Source organism: Peromyscus leucopus, chromosome 7 (assembly GCF_004664715.2).
Source record: "Peromyscus leucopus breed LL Stock chromosome 7, UCI_PerLeu_2.1, whole genome shotgun sequence".
Taxonomy (NCBI): Eukaryota; Metazoa; Chordata; class Mammalia; order Rodentia; family Cricetidae; genus Peromyscus; species Peromyscus leucopus.
The window spans coordinates 22,950,898-22,972,415 of record NC_051069.1 but is presented as its reverse complement, the minus strand read 5'-3'; the positions used below and the strand labels follow the sequence as shown (position 1 = coordinate 22,972,415).

At 45.2% G+C, this 21,518-nt stretch overlaps 1 long non-coding RNA gene across 1 annotated transcript in view; it reads left to right on the top strand.

The window, feature by feature from the left end:
- The window catches only part of LOC119088412, a 32,340-nt gene extending 11,126 nt beyond the window's left edge, over positions 1 to 21,214 (top strand). Inside the window, exons 2-4 of the long non-coding RNA XR_005092083.1 lie at positions 18,148 to 18,285; positions 19,144 to 19,273; positions 21,051 to 21,214. This is a non-coding gene — a long non-coding RNA (uncharacterized LOC119088412). The remainder of the gene's footprint in view (positions 1 to 18,147; positions 18,286 to 19,143; positions 19,274 to 21,050) is intronic.
- Positions 21,215 to 21,518: the final 304 nt, after the last annotated feature.

Genomic DNA, 21,518 nt, shown 5'->3' with positions numbered 1-21,518 from the left:
GGAAAGACCCAAGTTTTCTTCTGCACTTACTATCTGGAGTCAGATAATGTCTTGCCACTCAATTTCCAAGTCTAGAAATAAAGAGAACAGTGGAGGCTACCTGATGGCTTTTGGGGAGGTTGAAATGGCATCATTTATAAAATGCCAGCATGATGTCTAGCAGAGTGTTGATGCTCAATACATGGCTATTCTTATCATGTTAGAGTCACCCATATTAGAAGAGCATAACTCCACAGAAAGTTCACAGACTCTGCAAACAGAGGGCTCAGCTTTCCATCCGACTTTAGGACAGGGCAAGAAGTATACTGCAAAAATAATAGCCACCATCACCAGCTGCCAACAGTCAACTGTTTATGTCATACAGTGTTACCTGTGGGGCCATCTCGCTATTTCCCACAAACAGGGGTAAGTTGTTTGCTCAAAATTTTGCTGCTAGCAGAAAAGAAGAGACTTAAAAAGTCAGCTTCATGTACTCCACCCACGCTGGTTACCACTGCTTCTGCTTTCAGTCCAACCTCCCCTAGACGGAGTCTCAATTCCTTCAGATGGGAAGTGGGGTGATGATGTCCACTTGTCAGGCCTAAGATGAGAAATGAGAAGACGATACACGGGCACCCTCCCACAAACAGGACTCTCTACTGTAACTGTTGTGAACCAAGAAACATTGTTTTGTACTAGCTCTTTCAGGGTGCAGAGTCCCAGACCCTAAGAGGAGGAGACTTTACAGGTCACTGACTCTGGCCTCCCTCAGGTCTGATAGAATGGAGGGCAGCTGGCAGGCCTGGTATGGTCTGGCTGACTTCCCAGAAAGCAAAGAATAGAGTGTTCTAGAAGATAAAGACATCCAATTTGGACTGGAGGATTGTCTTAGGTCAGGTGCCAGAGCTTCCTGTTTTTAGGTTCCCACTGCAAAACTCACCCCGACTGGAGAAGGCTCATGTTACCCCCAGTTCAGCGTTGTGAGTTTTCGGTCACTTAGGGACATACTTTCACCTGTCCTCACCCTTCTCTGACTTTCTCATAACCTGCTAACTGTGGAGCCTCATCAACTCCTTCCTCTTGGGAGCCCTCTCCCACCTGGAACCATGGCTCCTGTTTTGCTAACGGATAATTATGAAACTCCTTGGCAGGAGTCATCTAAAGGGTTCTTGGGCTCCTTACAGATGGGGTAGGAAGCTGTGGGCAAGAGAAGAAGAGGGGGTCATCCCATCACTAGGCCTAACCTTCCCTTTGATCATGCCTTGTTCCCTTTGGGGAGCTGGACCCTTGCCCAGCCTCAGTTGCCTGAGGTTTGCAGGGACAGCAAAAGCGATGTGAAACCAGAGAGCTTCCATACGTCACCACAAGTGACAAATTCATGGGAGTGGAAAGAGAAAGAACCCTGAATACTGATGCCTGTGCAGCTGCGAGAAGGAAAGTTTCCAGAATTGCAGTGAGAAGCCTTGTGCTGGAGTTTTATGTCATTTGCTTTCAATTCCATTTACAGTTATTTCTTGTTTTTATATCATGTTTTATTGAAATCCATTTTTTACTTTAATGCTTGTGGCTCAGTCATGGATCTCTTCCCCCTCCCCCCACTACTTGTCTCCCGAGCCTGTGAAGGTTTCACATTATGCAAAAACCACAGAAAAAGGTTTGAAGCATCACGGAGCTTTTGTTCCTGCCTGCCTGTCTCCACAATGAGTATTTACTTTTCTGAAACCAGGTTGGGGATACAGCTGTGAAACCTGGGCTGTGTTTCAGAATCCGTGGACAGGTTTGTTGGCCTGGGGTTGAAGTCTGTGAGTCTCTTCTCTAGAGACCTCAGACAAGGCCTGTGCTCACAGTGAACTCCATCTATGATGCTACCTGATGGCTAACAGGCTATCTATCATGTTCCTATCTCCAGCAGCAGGTCCTGAAGGGAAAGGAAAGAAGAAGCAGAAGTGTGGTCTTTGAATCTCTGTGGCAACCCAAAGCATTCTGAAAGGAACCTCAAAACAGGCCCCAAAGCCCATTCCATTTCCTACTGGTCTAGTCAAGCCTCATGACCTCTTTCCCACGGGGCTCCTTGCCTCCTTTCCCTCTACTGGCACTGGAGGATGTTCCCAAATGCCTTGGTTATCAAAGCCTTCTTCAACTCAAATCATCCAGGGTTCCATTATGCCTGACCTCCTCTATCTGGGTCTCAGGACCACCTCACACCTCTGTGGGAATCAGGTGACTTTCAGTCTTACCCATCCTGAATCACTTCCACCTCCATATTGTTAGCCATTTGCCCTCTGTCTATATATGAAAGTTTTCCATCCTGGTCTGACTCTCCAGAGCTCTTCCCTTCTGCCCTCCAGAAGCCTTCCTGACCACTCTGGCTTCCCACATCCTTTCCTAAACTATGGCCCTTTGGACATTCTGTTCCACAGGTCATACTGCTATAAACTACAAAATAAGCAACTTGTCCCTTGATGGAACGTTCATAAGTTGTAAGTAGAATCTCATTATGGATTACAGAGCTATACAGCTGTATGTTATCTGACGTATATAGTTTTAGGTATTTCAGTCTTCTATGCTGTCGTTCCTTTGTTTATAAATTAGAGGCTATAACAGTACCTACACATAAGGGTGCCGTACTCAGCACTCGGGAGGCAGAGGCAGGTGGGTCTTCAAATTCAAGGTTAGTCTGGTCTATAGAGTGAGTTCCAGGACAGCCAGGGCTACACTGGGAAACTCTGATTCACCACCCTCCCCCCAAAATTAAATGAGAACTTAGAAAAAACATGTCATATAAAAGTCAACACTATATAAATGTTTCTGTCATTGCTGGGCCCCAAATAACTGAAATAAACTCAAGGCATCTCACATTTTTAAAAGATAATTTGTGATTCTGAAGCTATATAAATGTATGGTAGAGCCCAAGAACAAGGCTGTATTGGGGCCTCAAGGAGGTAGGTACCGGTGCCAGAGCAGAGATTTGTTACTGATTAGCCTTTAACAGTCCTCCTTCCTCTGCTTCATGGTCCTTCAGCAGGAAACATCCTCCCCTGTGGCCAAGTTACCCATCCAGCTACATGGAAAGAGGGAAACCCCTTCACAACTAGTTCTTGGGGACTGTTGTAGCACGAATCTTAAAAAGTCTTATTAATAAAATCAAACCTGGAGCCAGGAATTGGATTAAAGATGGAAGATCAGAGAAGCAGAACAAGCCACAGCTTTCTCATCTAACCAGTTCCTCAGCTGATTCTGTTTCCTCAGACTGGAAGCCTCTGAGTCCTCATCCAAATGAATCTCAGCCAAAACTGCTGCTCAAAAGCCTAAAAGCTTAACCAGCTCTAGTTCCTGGTTTTCATGCCTTATATACCTTTCTGCCTTCTGCCATTACTTCCTGGGATTAAAGGCATGACTCACCATGCCTGGTTGTTTCCAGTGTGGCTTTGAACTCACAGAGATCCGGATGGATCTCTGTCTTTGGAATGCTAGGATTAAAGGTGTATGTGCCACCATTTTCTGGCCTCTGTATCTAGTGGCTGTTCTGTTCTCTGACCAGATAAGTTTATTAGGGTGCACAATATTTGGGGGAACACAATATCACCACAGACTGTCTCTGACTAGACCTTTAGGGTCATGAACTATCATCCTATCAACCCTGTTCACGAGTGTGTGGCAGGATTATATTGTAGAAAATGCTTGGAGGGTCAAGTATATTCAGCATGTGAGTGACAGTCACTGAGAAGAATGAACCTATCAGCCACCTCAAGGTAGGCCTCCACTAACGCAGTGGCGTCTACTGTATTTCTCTTGTGTTTTGGAAGCACACAGTGCCTCACACAGCTGGCTGAGGATAAGTGAACCAGAATTGAGATGTACACCCAGAATACTAAGATAGCATCTCACCAGGCCTGGTCATTAAACTTGCAGATGAATTAGAGTCAGAGAGATTTCTTAAGCCTGAAGCAATGAGTTGAGACTCTGTCCTGCTTCTTGAACCCCTCTCCCCATCCTTGCTATATGTCAAGATATTGGCCCATGTGAACAGCATGAATGAGCTCAAATTATAATCAGAAATTTTCGGTTCCCAACTGTCTCTTTGTCTACATAGCCAGCAGAGGCCAGTCCCGCCCACTCAACAAGGCCTGACCTCCTCTTTCTCACAATAGATGGTCTATCAGACTAAGGCACTACAGTTTCCTTCTGGTACTGAATGCGTGGGTATCAGCCTGGGGGGAGGGGGCTGGCATCGAGGCAATAGAAAAAAAAGACACTGGATGGATGTCTAAGCTTAGATCCCCCTTAAGGCTGAACTCAGACAGTAGGAAAGTGTGGGGATGGGTCACTTAGGACACCATCTCCTTCACCTTTGGCTTTACACCCCTAGATCATTTATATTGACAGAGTAAAAGCTCATAGACTTCCTGCCCTTACTCCATTGCCTTTACCATGTAGGGAAGTGGTTCCCAGAGTCAGTATCATGGCAGCTGCAAGAAATCTTTGTTCCTGGGCTGTGCCAAATGAGACCAGACTCTGTAGAAAGACCACACGTATATCAGGATGCTTCTAAGCTCCCCTGGTGTTTTCAAAGCGCAGCCCATTAAAGCTCCTACATTAGTATATTCCTGTATACATAACCCCAGCCATCCTTAGCTGACTGGAGAACCTCTTCCACCATGCCTACACACCTGTGCCCTCACTGGCTTGAGACATTCATCACACAAGCACATCTACTCATGAGCAACTCCTCGGTACCACGGGAATGGTATATGCTCAAAATCAGTGGTTCTCAATCTGTGGGTCACGGCCCCCTCACAGGGGTTGCCTAAGACCATTGGTTATTTAGATTATGATTTATAAAAGTAGCAAAATTGCAGTTGTGAAGTGAAGTGGCAATGAAAATAACTTTATGGTTGGGGGAGGTCACCCCAACATGAGGAACTGTATTAAAAGGTCGCAGTGTTAGGAAGGTTGAGAGCCCCTGCTCTAACATCTTGCTTATTCCCCTAATTTCCTTGCCATTGTTGGAAACTCTTTTTGTTCCTTCAATTTTGGCTTAAAACTTGGCTTATGATCAGTTTAGCTCTCTCCCCAGCACCCTCATTTGGTGGAGGTGGTTAACTAATACCACACTTGTGTTGCTCTATGAAAACATTCATCTTTTGAGAGCAAGGGGGTGGGGATCATTGCTTCTAACAGTGATTTCTGTGTATCTCTTTCTAGAGCACCTAATAAAATGCTGACTAAGTGACATACAGCGTTCCAAAGCCCGAGGAGGGGTGGTGGTTGTTGATAGTTTAGTTGGAGCTTCTGAAGGCTGCTGGATCTCTACTGACCCTCTTATTCTGGGAATGTTTTATACCAGCTACGAAAAAAGAAATTTCCACGTTCTTTTTCTTCCCTAGAGCTCTTTTTCTTCTGTGTGGGAATGGCAGGTGTTAAAAGAATTACAGCTATGCCTATGGGAAGTTTGGTGGGTGCCCGTCCCAGTGACAACTTAATGCTAACAGACATCCCTCCCAGCCCTGAACTTTGTGGCCGGTGCTACATGCTCCTGTACACACTGGTCGCACTGATTAAACACCCCCTAAAGCTCAGCAAGATTATCTGTCCAAGGCAAATGACAGCACCCCCAAGGAGCATGCAGCTTGTCACAGCCAGGTACATGTCAAAACAGGCTTCAAGCAGAGAGGAGCATCAGGTGGGTATTTCTGTCCTTGCCAAGGGACCTTATTCCTCATGCTAATGACAGCAACTGAGGCTAAGTTTTGCCAGTCACTCTGAGGTCAAGTACATCATTATGATTTAAAAACAGATACAAGGCCAAATTCTTAAGAAGCTTGGGGATACAGATGCCAAAGACATAGTCTACCTTTGTCTGTAATCACGATTGTAATAATGGCAGTGTTTTCCCAGTGAACTAGTTGCCAGAATTAGAAGCCAGCTCAAGCCAGCATAAGGGCACAGAGGAGTTGCATTGAAAAGTTGCAGGTTTTTCTTTTAGCAGCCAAAGGAAAGCATAGATCTGGGCCCCTTCAAGTGGCTGAGTACTGCCTAAGTGCTCCAGGTCTCTTTCTAATGATATCTCCTCTAACTTCTACAGGCGGGTCTCTCCCCCTCCCCCAACTGCCATTTATATTATATAACATTGAGTTCCAAACTACAGCCCCAGCTGCATGGTATGCTTAATTTCTCTCTTACTGCATTTCCAAACTTGTGGAAATGACCCCAAATGTCCTATGTTAGTAATGTGATTCCAGGTGGCCTCCCCTTCCTCACTAAGTTGGACAGTGGGAACTGGGGTGAGAGAACACCTTGTTGGATAGGAACAATATTGCCAGAAAAAGGAGGATGATTAAATCCAGGGAAGATGTTCTAACTAAGATACTGGCATGTATTGTAGTTTATTGATGCAGATCCTAGTAGTTTCTCCAGGTAGGCCTTGGTGTTCTTCTCTTACTGAGATGAAAAGTGTGGAACACCGGACATGTTAAGATCACAGGACTCTGTTCCCGATCGTGGATGCAAGTATCCTTTGAAACCTTTTCCTCCTGGAAATCCAGCTAGACTATTGCCAGACGTGCTTAATCTCCACTGTCTGCTCCTAGGTGTGTGTGTGTGTGTGTGTGTGTGTGTGTGTGTGTGTGTGTGTGTGTGTGTATCTGTGTGTATCTGTTCATGTATGTGCACTCACACCTCTGTATTTCTGTGTGTGCATGTCTCTCTGTGTGTGATCTTGTGTATCTGTGTATGTCTGTGACTCTGTCTGTGCTTATGTGGTATATGTCTGTATACATATATACACATGTTTGTATGCATGTGTCTATATGTGTGTGAATGCATCTCTATGTGTGCACATTTGTGAAAGTGTGTCTGTATGTACTTGTGAAAGTCTGTGTATTTGAATATGTATGTACATTTCTATGTACACATATCTATGTGACTGTATGTGCATGCTTTGTGTGTGTGTGTGTGTGTGTGTGTGTGTGTGTGTGTGTGCCTATGTTTGTATGCCTCTGTGGGTCTGCATGCATACTCTGCCATGACTGAGTCCTGAGATTCTGAGCCACTCACTTTTCAGTTGGAAGGGAATGTGCAGCCTGAGCCTGGCAGCCTGAGTCAGCTGGAGCCAGAGGCCTGGCAGCCTTGGACAAAGACTTTCTGTATCAGCCAGGAATGCGGTGACCTCACTGTGGCTTTCCTCTCCTGGCTTGGGTTTATGTTAAGCAGAAGGGAGGGAGAGCTGGGGCCGGAGCTCTGTGCCTGTGCCTTCAGGACTGCCCGGTCACGTACTTCAGTACTTCACACTCCCCCTTCTCCCTTGACAACTGCTGTGGCCTGGAACTATGGCTATGGGTCAGTGCTCTCTGGGTAGAGTGCAGATTCAGCAGAGCTGGGGGTCCCAACTGACCAAGAAGCCAGGAGGCTGGGGCGGCAGGACCAAGGGAGGGCTGGAGATGAAGACTTGGTTTCAGCCTTGCTTTCCCCAGCTGGTTGTGGGGTTCATATCATCATTTGAGATCTCAGTTGTCAGCAATGTGATGCCCAGGTGATCCTCATGGGACCATAGGCAGAGCTAGGAGACCTGACCTGTCTCTATTCCCATTCTTCCCCTTCCCTGTGATGGAACCCTGGCTTAGAATAGCTGTGGTATTGGAAGTAGTGATCTTCCTTGGGCACGAACAGGACATAGGTCCAAAGGATGTCCTCTCAGTACACTTTTCTGCTGAAGCTGGAAGGTGTGAGTCGAAACTGTCTTTGCTCTGATTTTTAGAAGGTCATAGAAGGTCATACCCAGGTTACGGCCATCTTTGCATCTCTGCTATAAAAGATCAACCATCTAGATACTCTTCAACTTTCCTTAGTTGTGATATGCCGTAGATGGCTCAAGAAATCTGGGGTACTCCCACTGTGCATTTCTGCTATGCATCTGTTTCATATAGACCCATTGTCTAGCTTATGATGTTCCAATTGTTATGAAAAGATTATTTGGGGCCTGTGTGTGTGTGTGTGTGTGTGTGTGTGTGTGTGTGTGTGTGTGTTGTAAAGGAGAGGAGAGGAGGAGAGAGAGGAGAGAGAGAGAGAGAGAGAGAGAGAGAGAGAGAGAGAGAGAGAGAAGAGAAGAGTAAGAAGGAGAATAAGAATGGGATTCCTGGAATGTGTCATGCGTTAATTGGTTCCTATAAACCAAAGCCATCAACCCTTCTACAGAAAATACAAGAGCGGGTAATAAAGCAGAAATGATGGTAGGGATGGTTTTAAATCCTTCATAGTTCAGGACACAGTCACCCTATTTGATCTCAGAGTTTGACACAAATGTTGGTTGAGAGACCAGCAGCCTATTACCACTCCATCTCTTTGCCAGTTGGGGACATCTGCCTCAGAGATGCAGGCTCATGCCCATCTTTCCACCCTGTGCATGCCATGCCCCTGCCAGTTGTCCTTCATCTTAATCCTGCATCGTGGTGATCCTTTCCAAAGCCTCGGAGCTTTTGGCACAAAACCCCATGTAGCATGCATTTGTCATCAACAAGGGAAGTGTGTTTGCATAGGTGACCCCTCCTCATGGGGATTGTACCTGGCGGGACACCAACACTTTGGGTGAGTGGGTGAGTGTAGTAACAGATAGACATAATCAACTAGGGGGAGATGTGAACTCAGCTCACGTCTGAAGATGAATTATACCCAGAGACTGAGCTGCAATGTAATTAGTTATGCAGAACATTCTGGTGTCTGGCTGGTTAGTGAAGGAAGCAGGAGATGAGACCAGGGTGGGCCTCACTTTAGAGTTCCTTTCTTTTACCGGATCCTGATCGTGGGTCTGTTGCACCCTGCTCTGGCCCCCATCAGGAAGGCCGATTGTGGACTCAGGACTGACAGCAGACGGTGCAGTTTACCCATGGTCACCCTACAGCTGCTCTGTATTAAGGGTGTGTGAGATAGCTGCGCATACCAAACAGGATCCATCCATCATGCCCCCTTCCTCCTCCATGTACCAGTTTCCCTCCTGACTGTCAGCACACAGTCCTCCAACACCAGGAGCTTCTCACAAATGACAGTTCCAAATGGAAAAGCCCCCGTGAGCCCCCCCCCCTTTGCTTAGGATGTCTTTATTGGAGTTTGATGTGGTTGCTCATGCCTGTCATTCCAGAACTCAGGAAGCTGAAGCAGGAGGATTGCTGTGAGTTTGAGGCCAGCTTATTTTACAGTGAGTTTCAGGCCAGCCTGGGCTACAGTGTGAGACCTTATTTCCATTTTTTTTTTTTTTAAAGATAAAGGGTATTTTTACCTTTAAAATGAAAAGTTTATTATGAAGAACTTTCACATAAAAGCATCACACAGCAAGATTAGCCCTATCTTGTCATTAAAGAGAGAAAGAAATATCATGAAAGAAAGCAGGTAGGAAGGAAAGACAGACAGACAGACAGACAGGTGGTCTTCATTGGTAGTGGGAGGGGACTTTCTGATCTCTAAGGTGTGGCTTAGAACACGGTCTACCTTCTGAGTTTGATGATGTATTCAAGGACTTCCCATTTTATTCAAAAGTCCTTTCCTCTACAGCTGCTCTCTTCACCTCCTTTGAGTCAGTCTCCTCCCCCTCCCATCCTAGCTTCCCTACAACATAAACCTATACTCTGCTTGGAGAGTTTGGGTTAAAAAGCAAATTGCACACCACAAATACACAACTGTTATTTAAAATCCTCATATTTCAGTCACACGAAGAAAGTTATCAGGAAATGTCGTGAATTTCCACCAACAATCAAAGTAAGGTCCACTATGCACACAAATGGAGTAGAAATTTTGTTTGACTTGAATGAGGGGGTTAGAGTTGCTCATGTCTGCCTATTACCCGAACGTCCTCAGCAACCTCCTGGGCCTCCCAGATTAAAGAGAGCTGGGTGAAGGAGGCATGCTGGCCCATACTGGGCCAGCTGACAGTCTTTGCCTGCTTCTTGCACACATTTCACAATGGTAACATCAGGACAATTCTTATCTCAGGTCCTCATCACCTTGGAGCTATGGGCACGACTGTTAGGCATATGGCTTCTTGATTGCTTAATTTATCAAAAATATTATTTAAAGCCTAGCAGGGCATCACAGTGAAGGGACTCTCTCTCACTACCTCCCACCCATGACTTGCTTTTCTTCTTTTCTTGCTACAACTGAGGATGGCTTCTTGTGGATAAAGTATGCGATTGGAGAATCCTGATGTAGCAATGTGTCAAACCATGAGAGACAAGGGCTATAACAACAGTGAGAAAACAGCTGTGACATACCTTGGGGACAAAGGAGTTAGACAAGAAAACAGGGGAAAAGATGTGACAATCGACATCAGGAAAAAAAAAAAAAACTACTGGAGAGTATTGATTCAACCAGGGGCAAAAACATCGTTGAGCAGGTAGATGAATTGGCATTGTCTGGGACCTGGAAAAAGACTTTGTTCTGACCACTGCTGCTTCTGGAGAAAGGGAAGCATCCTAATTCTCCTGGAGGGGTGGGAGCTGGTCGTGCAATGGGAGCTTCAGCCTGGCACTTTCTGAAAAGTGCTTTACTTCTTGAAGTGTGGAGGTGGGAAAAGCTAGTTGAGGGGTTGTCTGATGTGAGCATGGGGATACATTGTAATAAAGAGAGGTGGTGTCCCACAGAACAAAATCAACCGGCCCTTGTCATGCCCTGTGGATAGGATGACTAAAGTTAGATTCTGAATCTCTTATATACACAATCATCAGTATGAATCATGGGAATCCTCCTTGTAAGGAAGCTATTGCAAGTGAGCTTATTGGTTCTCCATTTTAGGAAATTTCACTTCAATCTTTTCTCTACTCTTCTTTTAAAAAAAAAATTCATTTTATTTTCACAACCAGGGTGACCAGGTATTCCAATGTGCTCAAAATGGCTATATCTGGCACATGTTGTCCCAACATAGTCATCTATAATGTTCTCTTCCATTTTCCTAAGTATTTTGTTTTGGACAACTCACATGTGATCATCCTATCTGAGCCCTCTGTACTTCTTCCTATTACAGAGCTCATTGCTCTGCATAGTAACTGGTTTATACCTGTGTAACCTTTGTTAGACGGAATGGCTCCTGATTGCAGGCATCTATCTGTCTTGTTCACTGTTCGCTTATCAATTCCTAAGATTGAACTAGACATACCATTGAGGCCCAAACTGTTTATTAGATAGATGGATCAATGCCCAGGATCTAGCTTAGAATCCCAGGGGTTTCCTAGCTGGAAATACTTCATTGGGGGCTCTAAGCAAGAAAATAGTTACACAGAGAATGGAGAAATTGACTGATCACCCTCCGCCCTCCCCACCCTTGGGTAAATCATGCACATTGGCAGAGACTTGCTGTCTGTGCTCCCAGAATGTTGCCTGCATATGAAGCCTAGGTTACAGTCACTACTCAATCTCAGAACCGCTGTGTGCACATGAACGATTCCCTGGAAACGACACCATCACAAAGGACAGCAGCCTGAAAACAAACAGAAAGGAGAGAGAGGCATTGATGGCTCAGTATCGCTTAGCCAACCACAGACTTTGTGGTCTTGATCAAAACCCTTTGCCTCCAGCCTTTCAAGAGAAAAACCCTTCCAACTGTAATCCGACAATGTTGTGACCTTTCCAATATTCCTTAATAAACTGTAGCCAAGGTCTGTGAGTCATGATTATGATAAAATGGAATGCTTATGCACAGTCTTGTAAAAAAAAAAAAAAAAGCTAAGAACTAGAAATTGATTTTGAAGTTCTCTGCCTTTGTTTCCTCCCTTGCTCATCATACCTCATGTTCAAATCCATTAAGCAGCCTGTATTAGTCTGTTTTTTTACAGCTATGACAAAATATCTGAAGCTGTGTAATAAGTACGAAAAAGAGTTTGTCTGCTTCATAATTCTGAAGGTTCAAGAATATAACCAATGTTATCTTAGCTACTGTGAGGACTTCCCTGGTCCTAGTGTGGCAGATGCATGTGCAAGAGGGAGAGACAACATAATGATGAGACAGAAAGAAAGAATGGGTGGAGGGGTCCAACTCATTTCCTTATTAAAACCCTTTCTCATGAGACTTCATCGTCACATGAGAACTAACTCAACCCTTAGAAAAGTCTGTTTTCCAAAGATTTGCTGTTTTTTTTTTTTTTTTTAAAAAAAAAACTAGTCCTTACCTCTTAAAAGTTCCACCATGTCTTGATGTTGCCACACTGTTACAAAACTCCCAACTCCTGGACCCTTGAGAACAAACTCCAACCACATCCAGACCATGACCTAGTCCAGGCTGGGAGGACTTGCTGTTCAGCAGGCCCTTCCCCGGAGTCCTTCATTCTTTCCCGGAAGATCTATTAGTGAGATCTTAGAATTTCTGATCCTTCAAAGGCCAAGCGAGTATGGGAAGCATTTAGAGATGCTTTTTGTATGCATATGTGTGTGAGTCAGAGTGTATATGTACCACGTGTTTGCCCGTGTCTTCAGATGCCAGAGGAGGATGTTGGATCCCCCCAGAACAGGAGTTACAGGCAGTGAGCCACCTGATGTGAGTGCTGGAAGCCAAACCCAGGTTTTCCACAAGAACAGCAAGTGCTCTTAACTGCTGACCCATCTCTCCGGTGCATGGGAAACACTAAGAGTATCCAATCCCAAGTAACTAGCCAGGCATCTACCCAGGAGAGCGTAGAGCAGAGCAATTGGAGGAAACCACCCTGAATTGTGGTGGAGAAGCAAGCAAAGTGTCACTCAGACATGTGAGGTAAAACAGAGAGGGGGAAATGGCTGCATTAGGTCAACTGAGAAAACTCAGTCAAGTTTGTGAAGCTGGTGAATGCAGAGAGAGAGAGAGAGAGAGAGCAGTGTAAAAACTGTGTGCCGGGGAGACCCAAGCAGCATGTTTTTATAGATCTGTGGGTGACAGAAAGGCACAACTGCTGACAACAACCTGGACACAAATGGCTGCAAAGGATTCACATGTTGTCACAGCTGGGGTCACTGGAAGTTTAATAGGAGCCCTAAAGATACAGTGTTTTTTTTCCTCCCAGAGGGCTCCTTCAAGGGACAGAATTTCATTTCAAAAATACTTTAAATTTGTTTCATGGGGGAGGGGGATGTATGTGTGTGTGTGCACATGTGCTCATCTCTCTCTCTCTCTCTGTATGTGTGTGTGTGTATGTGTGTGTATGTGTGAGTGTGTGTATTTGTGTGTGTGTGTGTGTGTGTGTGTGTGTGTGTGTGTGTGTGAATGTGTGGCTACACTTGCCAGTGTTGGTAAGTGTGGAGGCTACATTTTGATGTCAGGATATCTTTCTCAATCACCCTTTATATCTTGAGACAATCTCTCACGGAATCTAGAGTTCACCATTTCAGCCAGAATGGCTGGATGGTGAGCCTCTGGGATCCTCCTGTCTCTTCCCCCAGCATCAAGGTTTTAGGCAACCCACCACTCATATTTGATATGGATTCTGGGGATCCAAACGCAGGTCCTCATTCTTGTGCAGCTAGTATTTTACCCACCGAGCTATCTCCCCAGCCCCTCAGAATTTTAGAAGGTCTGATAAGCCCAGAGGAGAAGACCTCAGAAGCTGTGAAAATTGGGTTCTAACATTCCTGGTTACTCTACCTTCTATTAGAACCAGTGTCAGGAAGATGACTAGTAAGAGCCAAGGAAGTTGCTGAGTAAGGTGTGTGAAGGGTCTTACACCTCTATGAAATATTTTCTAACTACCTGAGAGCAGAGGGCAACAATGGCAAATACGACCTACAGGTGTCCTTCTTCCAGTATCCCTCATAGCACAGAAGATGAGCATGGACCCTTGGGTGGCAGGGGAATAGATCAAACATTTTCTTTAGGAAATTAGAGATTCTATGGGAGACTTGGCCAGCTACCAATGAGCTGATGGCTCATATTCTGAACACTACGACTAGGTCAATCAATAATGGGACTCTATGTCCTCAATGGCAGTCCAAGTCCATGCAGGCAGTAGCTCTGTCTGTTTTATTCACTATCATGAAGTAGCCTATGCCAAGTGCAGATTCTGGCATGTGTCAGCACTCACCAAACTGTGTCAGAACCAGTGGATGGATGAATTAAATCATCTATGTGAGTCAGACAACTGCCAGGTGCCAGGCACAATGCTGGGTTCCAGAGGTAGGACATGTCTCAGTCATCTAGTCACTCAGCCAACATCTGTGCCAACCTGCTGATATTCCTTGAGAATGTTCTCCTGAACCCTGGATTCTTGCACTGCTTATAAACTATCCCACCGTATGTGGGCTATCCTTACCGCACATCAACAGATGGTGGCCTTACCAGGCAGGATTATTTAGAGGCCATCTTCTCCCAACCACCTTCCTTCCCAGCTCCCACTTAATTACCCAGCATGCCTTATAAATAAAGGAGGGGGAGGGATTGCCTTCATCTTGGGAGCATAAATGTTTTCTAAATGATATTGTTACTGCAGCTTCTGAGAGCCTCATAAACATGCCAGGCCTTGGATTTATTATGTAACCATAATCCTGCTTAGCCAGCTGGTGAGGAGCATGGCTCTGGCCTCTTTTTCTCTACTTTGCCACATGTAGAATTGAGCCCAGGGTGAAAGGTTGCAGGATTTGGAGCAATGACTTAATTCAACTTCCTAAAACTAATTCTTCTGGCCAAGCTGGAGAACTATGGCCTATCCCCCTTCTATTGGTTCTCAGACTTAGCCAATCTGTCCTGTCCACTCACTAGCAAATCTCTGAGAAACTCTTGGAGAGAAGGAGATCTCTCTGCAGCAGTCAAGGAACCACAGACACATGGCTGCTTCCTCTACTGCTCTCCTGGAACAGAATAACCTCCCTAATTGGAGCCAGCTCACCGTGGTCCATATTAGAATAGCCAGAGGTAGCAGCAGCTGGCTCTAGGATTCCTTATTCCTTTGAGTCACTGGTTGCCCACCTGCTTGGCTATTCCTGGTTGTAGCTTTTCTGTGGTGAAGCTGTCCCACACTTAGTTTTTTATCTTTAACTCAAATTCTCTACCATTATATCCTAATTTGCATTCTATTATTGTGATAAAGATCATTGCTAAAAGCAACTTGGGGAGAAGAGAGTTCATTTGGCTTATATGTCCTAATCATAGCCTGACACCAAGAAAAGCCACAGCAGGAATTCAAGCAGGGCAGGAACCTGAAGGCAGGAACTGAAGCAGAGACCATGAGCATATGAGCATGGAGGAATGCCGCTTACTGGATTTTCCCTCATGGCTCACTCAATTTGCCTTTTTTTTTTTTTATTCAACCTAGGACTACCTGCCCAAGTGTGGCACCACCTCTAGTGGTCTGGACTCTTCCACTTCAGTCATTAATCAAGACAATACCTCATAGACTTGCCTACAGGCAAATCTGGTAGAGGCATTTTCTCAATCTTGGTTCCCTTTCCTCTCATGATAGCTTGTATCAAGTTGACAGAAAACAAACCAGCACACTTTATAATGACATCCTAGCTTTGAAACAGCACTCCCAGCCAGCCTCTAAGTCTGATCTTATCAAGACTCTTGTCCTCTGTGATTAAGATTCTAACATCTAACATGATCTCCTAACCTTGGTAGGAGATCATGCAGGATAGACTCAGAAGTGCCTGCTCTCTTGATGGACCTTAGCTCTTCAAGACTGTTGACTGACATGGAAGCCAACCTGTCATCAGTGTCAGAGCTCCCTAAGCTTGTTGTCTATGCAACCAAATGAAAGTCAGTCCAAGAAATCTCAGCTATACTGCTCCAGCCTCAAGGCCTTGCTGCATACAGTGACACATTAAAAAGAAAACAAATCCAGCTCCAAAAGCTTTGAAAAGAAATGCAATTTCTTCCCTAAAGGTTCTTGAGAAGATAACAAAGGAGAGAATATATTATATCCCACAAAGAAAAGAACTCAAAAGCCCTGTTTAATGTTCTGTCTATACAAGGTTCTATGACAACCAGGAGCTACAGTATACAGCCATGCACTACCCAACTCTAGAGGCCACTATTCACATTAATAAGAGTAATGGATACACACACACACACACACACACACACACATATATATATATATGGTATAGGAACTTTCTAGAACGTCTTGAAGAAGGGATGAATGGCTTTTGCCACTTTATATAATGATATAGTTAGGTATTGGTTCCTTCTCTCATTCCTGTTTTCCAACTCTTTCCCCTCAACTCTCCAGGCTCTGCTAGATTTCCTGCCTTATTTCTTTTGCACAACCCCCTCACTACCATCTTTAGTTTGGACAATAGTCTATTCCCTCACCGATCCATGAGTTCAACTTTAACTTCTTTTTTTAAAGATGTTTGTGTCTCTTTGCCATTGTCATTACCCTGGGGGTAAGTCTGTAGAAATAAAGACTCCTCACAAAATGACATGAATTCTTTCTTACCAGAGAAACCTGAATGCTAATGTCTTTTTTTTTTTTTTTTTTTTTTTTTTTTTTTTTTTTTTTTTTTTTTTTTTGGTTTTTCGAGACAGGGTTTCTCTGTGTAGCTTTGTGCCTTTGTTGGAACTCGCTTGGTAGCCCAGGTTGGCCTCAAACTCACAGAGATCCGCCTGGCTGTGCCTCCCAAGTGCTGGGATTAAAGGCGTGTGCCACCGCCACCTGGCCACTAATGTCATTCTTAAGAAGACTTAAGAACTTGGTAAAGACATGAGAAGAAACTTCACCACTACAGGAGACCTCTGCCATCTCTCCAACTTGGTGCTTCAGCCAGGCATGGCCAATGGTTCTAGAAGGTTCCATGGATGGGTTCCCTGGTGCCCTCTACCACCATTGTATCTGCTGAGTGATTTTTCTTTTGTTCCTCATGCACCCAAATCTTGGCCTTGGTGGTAGAAGGCAAGGCCTCGTTCAGAGCCACATGGGGAAGGGCTCAGCATTAGCTGCCCCAGCTCCCCTCTGAACAAGATTTCCATATCAGCCGTCTTCTCTCCTGGTGTTTCACCCAAAATGTGGAGTGAGAAGAAACCCCCTTAAGTAAACGCCCACCCTGGTGCTACTCAGGGAGAGCAGTGACAGTGATGAAGATTAGCATCTTTCATCCAGCCTCTTCCTTTTGAGCAGCATATTGAGTATCTCTCCATGACAGGAGCCCTCCCTAAATTCTTTCTGATTGCAGGAGGATGACGCTTAATCAGCATGCCATCACTTAGCCACTGCTTCTGTGAGGGCTTGGCTCCCTGCTGCCCACATGTGGCTCTCCTCTATGGGGGGCTCTGTCTGCCCAGTCCACGCACTCCTGGCCTGTGGTACATCCCAGCTGGCTGTTCCTCAATGCAGTTGATTCCCCTTGTCTGAAGTCAGAGCACCAAGCCATGAAAACAGCAGGGTCCCATCCAGGGGAGCCTCCAGAACAGTTGCTACAAGAAGGGGCTCCCTGCCTCACCAGGTTTCTGCCTTCTCTCCTGGTCCAGAGCACCAGAGTCCTCAGCCACATGGCGGCTGCTTTCTCTCCCTCCACTTCCTCTCCCTTCCATGCTCCCAGCTCCCCTGTCTTCTCCCTAAATAACACATCACAATCTAACCAAATCAATCACCTTCTCTCAACATCCTCCCCAGGGGGCCTTTTTGGAGAATGTGGTACAATCTTCCTGTCACTTTATCTTCTGCTGAAACCCAGCAGCGGTGAGCAGCAGTTCCTGTCAGTACTACATTATAAACAATCTATTTGAGGCAGGGCGGAGGAGAAGGAGAAGCCAAAGCGGACACAGTCCCTGCTCCTGGCTCTGTCTCCACACTCTCCCTCACTGCCCACATTCTCAAATCCTGTATCCCCAGATCTGAGAATTCTAGAGTCAGTATTCCAAGCCTAGGCCTTAAAGATTGTCAGGTATATCTGCCCAACACTCTGGGCATTTAGAGATGGAATCATAAAGAAGGAAGGATGTTGGGAATAGAGGCTGAGGCAGGAGAGAAGGTCAGTGCTACAGTTAGAAGCAGAGGATGGAGGAGAGGTCATGATAGACAACGAGAACAGGGATGCTGGAAGGACAGCACTGCTAACGTGGAAGCAGAGGGAGGAGATGGACGGGAGGCTGCAGATGATGGCATAGTGCTCGAGGACCTGGCTGAGAGGTGGATATTTCATTCTCTGAGCAGCTGGGACACTGGTTGCTGTAGCTGGCCTTAATTTCTATTAAAGGGTGTCTTGTTCTGTTTTGTGTGGCTCTAACAGAGTACCCCAGGTTGAGAAAGCAATAAGGAACCAAACTTTACGTGTCTTGTGAGTCTAACCACCGGGAGTTTCAGATCCGTGGATTTGGTGAGGACCTTCTTGCTGTGTCGTCTCATTCTGGAAGGGGAAAGGTGGAAGGTGAGTGTGGTGAGCTCAGCCTATCAGGAAACCCACTCTTCAATAATGGCAGTAATTTATTCATGTGCTCAGACCTCTTACAGCCTTTCACCCCTCAAAGGTTCTACCTCTTGCTATTATTGAACTGGAAATTACATTTTGAACACATAAATTTTAGGGGGATTCATAGCAAGAAGCCAAGAGCATCTGCGTTAGATAAGATGTGCCTGTCCCTGGCACGATGCCACTGCACAATCCCAGGCTTCCATTGCTTCTGTTCTCCTTGTATTATATGTCTTCTGCTCCCAAGCCATCCACACCCTGCTGCCATAGAATCCTACCTCAACTTCAGTTCCAAATGCCATGTGTACTCAGAGTCCATTAACGGATGCCCACTGGGTAGATTCCTCATGCCCTCTCTTGATTTTGCCTTGTTTCAATTTTTTACCATCTAGGAGAGGTCTAAAACAAGCCACTGTGTTGTGTTCAATAACCTGAGCAGTTTGGATCCTCTGCCATACTGCCGTTATTGAAGAGGCATGTTTTCTCCCTCTCCCTCTCCCTCTCCCTATTCCCATCCATCTCTCTAACCCCTACCTCACTCCATCTTTCTCTTCCTCCCTCCCAAGCAAGTTTCTCTGATGATCCCTCCTCTATTACCACAGGATTTGGTTTTTGCCTCTTAATTATTGTTGTTTATGTCCCTATCCTGTCAGCTTACTACACACCCAGAGGGTCAGGGCCCACATCTGGTTGCTCCCGCTGAGTTCAGAGCCCTACAGAGCTGAGACAATCCATAAATATCATGTAATCTCTTCCCAGCTGGGGACTTCCCTCTGCCATGGGTTAGTAGACAAGACTTCACCTTTCCTTCCACAGGAATGAATAAAGAAGGGAAGGACAAAGAGACATCCACAGGCATCAAAGGCATCTCCAAAGGACAAAAGAAAGAGAAGAGCCAGCTGTTTATTTCTGGATTCCCGAGTTGTTTGTTATCAGCTTCTCTCAGGTACGACATACCCTTCACAGCCTCACCGACAATTACCAAGGAAGCATTCAGCTAATTTCCTCAACTCCAACAGCCTCCAGTTGCAGGCTAATTTTAACATCACTCTCAGTTGCTTGTTTAAGGATGCAGGGATGTCGAAGTGACAGGTGCCTGCCTGCCGATGTGTCTGTCTGTCTGTCTCTTGCTGAGGAGGGGAGATCAGGAAATGTGTAGAACTTAAGGACTGGCACTCAACTTCTGTTCTTCACAGCTCATCAGATAGAGCATATTCCTGGTTCATGAAGGGAAAGAGGCCCTAACATGACATGTACTGTCAAAGCTATTATATATTTATAAGTCTCAGGAAAGAGCCAAGAACTTTGGCATTCACTTGCCTGGAGCATTAAATGGGTTAGTGATGCTGCTTCTTGGGGAACAGGCGAGTCCAAGATGTTAAAGCGAAGGTAGAGGGTGGCAAGAGCTAAGGGCAAGCTTCAGCTGTCATTAGGAAAATAGCTAAACCTTTCCTGCAAGAAGCCTTGGGGTGGAAAGGCAACCGGGGTGTTTAAGCCCTAGCACCCTACCGGGGAAGAAAGCTTCAGGTTTCATTGCCAGCTGCCCCAAGCTGGCCGGTGTCCATGCAAAGGGCTGCTCCTATCTGTCTAACCTCCATCCTCCATGCTCTGGCTCTAGTGTATGCTTGTTCCGTTCTCAGTAAAGACAAAAGGCTGCTTGTTTGCTCAATTCTGTCTATAAAAATAAATTGCCATTAAAGTGGTTATACATCACGAATCTCTCTCAACTTTGAATAGTGTATGTATTGTAAAAATAAAATGAACACACTAAAAGGAACATTTTAAATATTATTGTACTGTGCCTCTCAATATGCTATTTCTTCTATTTACTTTGCATCATTTATACTTCATAACATCCTTATGATTCGAATACACAGGCACAGCTCCTTGTGGTTAGGCAACTCTCCAGTGTTTCAGTTTATAAACCATCCTGGGATGGTGTCTCAGAGTTCATGAGCCTACATTTCCACCACACCACCATGTCTCTCAACATATCTTAAAGACTGCTTTGAGATGAGAGGCATTGGCCTCTTACCATTCCAGGCCTCGCCCGATCTTTAGAATTTCTCATTCATCCACTGATTGATCCTGACTATGTGATAGGTACCGCATGAACATGAGTCACTGTGGTTCATTGACTAGTGAGTCCAGTGCATTCTGGTTAGAACTGGACTGGAACTTGCTGACTGGTCCCTTTCCACTTCCTTGTTTCCTCTCTGTAGTTAAACTCTCCCTCATCCCCTTTCCTCTTCTGTCCTCCACATCACAGCCATGTGATCCTCAGCAACTGCACTAACCAAAAGGTCAACGTCTAAAAGCTGAATGCCTCTACTTTCCTGTCAGACTTTCAGGAAAAATTTTTTTAAGAGTATCAAGTCTCCAAGCCAGAGGCACATGAAGATTTTCTAAAAAGATTATGGGCATGGAATCAATTTCCACCCTGGGAACACCCATGCACATTCCTCCTTAAGACTAATCTACCACAAACATGCTTCTGTTGACAAGCTGTGCTGCAGGATGGCTAACATTATCCTCTTGACAGGATCTAGCATTGTTTAAGAGATGGACTCCTGGGCATGTCTATGACAGAGTTTCTAGACTGAGTTAACTGAGCTAGAAAGGTGGACCTCAAATGTAGGTAGCACCATTCCACAGACTGGGGTTCTGGACTGAATAAAGCTGAGGAAGTAAGCTGAGCACCAGTGCTAATTTCTCTCTTTCAGTTTCTTGACTGAAGACCAGATCAGCTGACCTCCAACTTCTGCTGTCATGTCTTGCCTACTGTGACGGACTGCATCTTAGAACTATGATCCAGAAGAAGCCTCACTCCTTTAAGTTGCCTTTGTCAATTTTTTTTTGTAACAACAAATAAATGCTGTTCCTACCTTCCCACCACCTCTTTCCCAGCAGCCCTTTCATTTTAATAAGGAAAACAAATTTCTCTCATCTGTCCTAAACCTTACCATGACATGTGACTTGCACAAAGGCAACAAGTCTCTTGAGCACCAAGAAAAGAGAATTTCAAAATATCAATGTACCAGTCAGGGTACAGACATTTTTAGATATTTAAACCAAAAGGAATTTTACGAAAAGAACTAGATACTTAACCAAAGTACAAGGATGGACATGAGCACGGGTTCTAGACATGGTCTCTGGGATGACTTCTCAACACTAGAGAGCTAGTCAGGCAC